Genomic DNA, 6,000 nt, shown 5'->3' on the forward strand with positions numbered 1-6,000 from the left:
ACCAGATAACTACCTTCAGAGCACCTGAGTCAGTTGGGTGAACTACTGCATAATCGAAAGCACTGAGTGTGGGTGTATGATCTAGAGGATAAGCGGGACAATGCTTGTTGTTAATGGGGATCTCCAGGAGGCAGGATCTTCAGTCTTCTTTACCGATACTCTGCATAGTAGCCTTGTGTGTTCCACTACTAAGTTACTTGCAGTTCTTTGAGGGGGTCCATCTCTCTTAGGCCACCACGTTTGTAGGTGCTAGGCCTCTTACCTAGAATGCCATCCCACCCCAAGCTTCTGGTAAAGTATTACTCATTAAATAAATGAATATCAGGAAAGCGTTTGTAACCATACCTGGTATATGAAAAGTGCTCAAGGAATCTGCTATTTTTCTATTATTATTACTGATTATTAGCAATAATAATTAATAACTATTTCTTATTATTGACAATAATTATTACTTATTATCATTATGACTTTCAAGAATCCCCTCAGAAAATCATTCCTTTACCTAACTCCTCCAGAGTGAATTAGGACCTTCCAAAACACCTCCCATTTTCTTTTGGAGGAGAGGAATGGGCCCATATTAATCTGCCTCTTTATTTTAATTGTGAAGAAAGGGATTTTCAAGTTATTAATCTCCATATATTTAGCATCTAACTGACATACTAGCACATTATAGGCATTAAATATTTTTACAGACTGAGTAAACAAATATGATTATATAAAAGCAATCATTTTCTTCAGATCATCTATAAGCTCTGTGCCTGTCAGCAGATCATTGAAATTTAATTATTGTACCCCAGTGGCTGAAAACTGGCATCTGTGTGAGCTGTATTACCTTTGACATGGGCAAAATATTTTATGTCTTCAAATTATGTGGCTCAGTGAACTGCCCTGAATAAGACAAAGGCCATCATTTTGCCAAATCTTCATTGCGTGTCACATTTCTGTGACCATAGCTTTTGAGAGCAGTGACTGAAAAGTCATCCAGAGGACTCTTTTTTTTTTTTTTTTGTTAGTCAAGACAGAGTTGGAGGATATGGTCCTAAAACCATTTTTTCTCCATCAGTGGCTACAAAAAATGTGCTAGTTAATGTTATGTGTCAAGTTGGCTAAGCCACAGTACCCAGATATTTGGTCCAACTTTATTTTAGATGTTTCTGTGAAGGTATTTTTAGATGAAATTAACACTTATATCAGTAGACTTTTAATAAAGTAGATTACCCTCAATAATGTATGTGGGCCTCATCCAATCAGTTAAAGGTCTTAAAAGAAAAAGGACTGACCTCCCTCTAGCAAGAGGAATTCTGCCAGCAGATTACAACATCAAGTCTTTCCTAGGTCTCCAGCATACTCTGCAGATCTTAGGCTTGCGAGCTTCCACAATTGTATGAGCAATTTTTTTTATTATGTTATGTTAATCACCATACATTACATCATTAGTTTTTGATGTAGTGTTCCATGATTCATTGTTTGCACATAACACCTAGTGCTCCATGCAGAACGTGCCCTCTTTAATACCCATCACCAGGCTAACCCATCCTCCCCCCCTCCCCTCTAGAACCCTCAGTTTGTTTCTCAGAGTCCATAGTCTCTCATGGTTCGTCTCCCCCTCTGAATTCCCCCCTTCATTTTTCCCTTCCTACTATCTTCTTTTTTCTTAACATATAATGTATAATTTGTTTCAGAGGTACAGGTCTGTGATTCAACAGTCTTACACAGTTCACAGTGCTGTATGAGCAATTTTTAAAAAATCTGTATCATTTATCTATCTATACCTATCTACACACACACACACACACACACACACACACATACACACACACCCATATTGGTTCTGTTTCTCTGGAGAACCCTGATTAATACCATGAAGATGGAATCAAAGGCCAGAGTTGACTAACCAATCTGATATCATAGGCTAATGCTTCAATTCCTACCTCCTGCCAAATGAATAGGGGCTTCCCCTGGTCACACTACTGAAGTAAATAAAGTTTGTCCTCAATACCATCCTTCTCTCTCTTTTACATCTTCTTCTATACCATCATCTTCATTCTCCCACACAAGGGGCCATGTATCCTTATGTGTCCATCATGGGACCATGCAGAAATTTAAAATACCATGGGACTGCCTCTCTTCTATGGAGCAGGTAGGAGCTTAGAAGGAAACTAGTAAGCTCATTTCCTGGGTATTGATGTGTGTTTAAGAACCCATTCTGGAACTATTCACTTTCTGTTGTTTTCCTTAGCACTGTGACAAAAAAAAAAAAAAAAAAAACTTATCTGAAGGCATCACTCTTACAGGATTTCAGCCTTTGTGTAGAGTTAAAGGGGCATTTTGGGAACAGAACTGGCTTTAGAATGCTTCAAGTTATGCCAACAATGTGGCTAAACACACAATCAGTTGTGTTGAGCCTGAGAATATGCAGCTACATCACAAGGAACTTGTTTAAAAAGAAACAGTGTAAACTGACATGAATCGTTCTAACTGTTGGATCCCCTTGGGTAACTTCACCTTTCTGCTGGAGCTGCTGTTGACACAGCCATTCCCCGTGCAGTAATGTCTGTGGAAAACTACGGTACTCCCTCCTCTTTTCTGTGTGTGGTCCTTCAACACTATCTCTTCCCAGCCATTCAGCTAAATAGATGCTTTGAATGATGGTATGAGAGGTAAGAAATCTCCGTGGCTTGGTTGTCAAGAGTCCTCGGCAGCACAGAGGAATTTTCAAGACAGTATAACATTAGCAAATCTCTGGAATATTTGTCAATTTTGGGGAGATTGTGGTGTAAGTTTGTGGCATGTTACTATTAAATTTGAATAAACATGAGGGAACATATGCAATAAAAAGGGCATAGGTAATCATGTATTTTCAATTTTTTAAATTGACATAAGGCATGTGTTTATGGTGGGATTTGACATTATTCTTCTTCAGTGGTTATAGGGACAACAAACACTAGGCTTTGCCACCTGTTCAACTGTGCGGTTTCAGCTGCTGCTATGAAGATCTCCCAGCAATGCCCAGTTCTTATTTCAATACCCATTAAACCCAGGCTGCCTTTAGTCATGCTCTCTGCATTCTGATCTTCTATATTTCTATATGAGTCCTGGCTAGAAACATCTATGGTCAGATAATCCAAAATCACTCATCAATTCTGAAGCACTTGGTAGACACATCTTTGTGTATGATACTATAATTAGCACTATCTAAAGTAAACTTGAGAAACATAATTTCTGCCTGACAGCAATTAGAATCTAAAACATACTCATATGTCATTCAGGTGTGTGTATACCTGGGTATATAGTAGATACTGGTTTTTTACCTCACTAGCAACAATTCCAAGTTCTTCCATAAATATCTCTATTTTCTGTGCAGGGGTCTATTCTTTCTTCACTTGTAATTTGCGTGGCTGGGTCTGGCTTCACCAGCAGCTTTGGTGGTGGAACACGTGACCCCAGAACCAAGAAAATCAGCATATCAAGATGATAGGATGTGGTCACCAAAGTTGGCATCATCTTACAACCCAAGAAAAGGCCTGTCTAGGACTAAAATCAACATAGAAAGCTGAGCTTGGAGATGATTGTTCACTCCTGACAACTTTACTTGGGTCCCTAGTAACTTCCATCTAAAAGATTGAATATGGCAGAAGTGATACAATTTGACTTTCAAGTCCAGATATCATAGAGAGAGTATCTTGCACCGCGCTTGCTCTGTTTTGGATCACAAGGTCTGGGGAAAACCAGTCCCATGCCTGAGGACACTCACATGGTCCTGCGGAGAGGCTCCATTTAGGGTGGAGCTGGGCGCTCACTGGCCACACCTGGGGAGCAGAACCTGTAGCTCAGTCTCTCAGATGATTACAACCCCAACACACATCTTGACCACAATTTATGAGAGACCCTCGAAGCAGAAGCACTCAGAAAAGTCAAAACTCATGCCCCAAAGAAACTGTGAGGATAGAAAAAGTGTATTTTTATTTTAAGTCATTGTGTGGCAAGTAGTTTTTTGGTTTTGTTTTTGTTTTTAACATAGCAACAGATAACTACCTCACTCACACCAAAAGAATCCTGACTAATAGTTAAAACCAAAACAAAATAAGCAAACACACCTTTTTTTTTTTTTCTGCCAGGTCAAATTTGCCATCTCCTTGTCTCTGTTCCCATTTCACTTTGTATGACCAATTGCAGCACCAAAGATGTAAAATGTGAAAAAATTTGCCGGATTGATATCTCTTACAAGAGAACCTCAGATAAAATATTTAAATGTAAAAAAAATGAAACCTTTAAAAAGAAAATAATTTTGAAAACTTTTCAAAAGTAGGCTTTTCTGTTTCCAGTAACCCATAATTCCATATAGGAAAAGACTGACAGAGTTTTCTTCTCTTCAGGTTTCAGAAGGAACATGGCCCTACTGACACTTTGATTTTGGACTTCTAGCTTCCAAAACTGTGAGATAGTACATTTCTGTTGTTTTAAGCCATCTAGTTTGTGTTACTTTCTTATGGCCACCCTAGGAAGTGAATAAATGTGGAGAGGTTGTTTATCAAAGGACTAGAAAGGTATGGTTATTAGAAGAAGAATGGAAGTTGGGGGAGGGGGGATATAAAAACAAATACCTTGGTGTAGGCTTTGCAAATCATTTTTATTATTTTTAAAATAAAACAAATACCATGTACTTAGCTATGAAAACACTACTAGAGTAACCAAAACACAGAGATTTGGTGTTTAGATGAAATTCTTTCAACCCAGTTGTTGTTCTTACCAGAGCAGAAATTCTGCTGGTCAATTACTCCATTTTTTTCCTACTTAAATGAGAAAGAAAATGGTTGCTTTGAAAAAATACATTTCTGAATGTAGAATCATGGGTTGTGTAGAAAGTAATAAAGGAATCTCTTGTATAAAAATATTTAAACTTTTGGCATCCCATATAGACAGAATAAGATTCTCATTGACATCTTGGAATCTGAGTAGTAGTACCTATGACACATGATTATCCTTGCTGAGTGTCCCTTCCTGACACAGAGTGAATGGAGTTAAGTACACATAACATTGTTAGTGAAAAGACATACAGTTATGCAAACAATAGAGCAAGTGACATGAAAATAGCACTGATGTAATTGAATGAATGTGAAATCCATTTGTCAAATACTCAATAAGGTAAGCACTTGGGATATTTAACAATTTACTTGGGTGATGGTATGCATTTTCTAATTTATTGGATGCTTGCTTCTTTCATAAAGGTAAATTATATATCATTAATCTTTCTAGGAGCCTGTTGTCCTCAAGTTAATTTAGTGATGATTTTTTCAAATAATATACCTGCTAGAGAAGTAGTATGTAATCAATACAGGAAAGTAATCAGGTGAAGAGGAGAATATGCTCCCATTTTTTTCTTTTACAATTAGTAGGATATACTATCAGTTTGGGATAAAGAGAAGGCTTAAAACAAGAACAGAGATTCAACTTAAACTTGCATATCAGACAGTCCTAACGAAATTTCTTCTACATGGGAGGTTCTTTTATTTTCTTAGCTGTTTCATCTCTTAGAACCCTGACTCCAGCCAAGTTCTGCTGGTTCTCTGGCATCACCTTTCTTCCCTATACTTTATTTCAGAACCACCCCACTCATCCCCAGGGAACTATGATCCCGTATGTTCCTATATTTTATTATGCACATCAATTTGTGCACCCATTTGTTCGTAATACCTCTTATCCCTTCTAGCCCTGGGCTTAATACTTATATAAGCAAAAGGACCATTAAAGTGTTTCCTGAGCATTCTGTCTTTAAGAGAAATGCGCCCTGTCTTTATCAATAGGCTCTAATTACAAGCATTTTTAAATGTTCTGTTTTTCACTGCTTCTGGTAAGGCCATGCAGGCTCCTACCTAATGTGAGCTCCCACAGATAGCAACCATAAACTCTGGACAAAACACAACGAAGTACTGAAAGCACTAGAGAATTAACATAAACTGATTCTGAAGGGGAGCTGACACTTGGGAAAAGTAAAAGGTG

The sequence above is a fragment of the Neomonachus schauinslandi genome, chromosome 9, assembly GCF_002201575.2.
Source record: "Neomonachus schauinslandi chromosome 9, ASM220157v2, whole genome shotgun sequence".
In the NCBI taxonomy this organism is placed as follows: domain Eukaryota; kingdom Metazoa; phylum Chordata; class Mammalia; order Carnivora; family Phocidae; genus Neomonachus; species Neomonachus schauinslandi.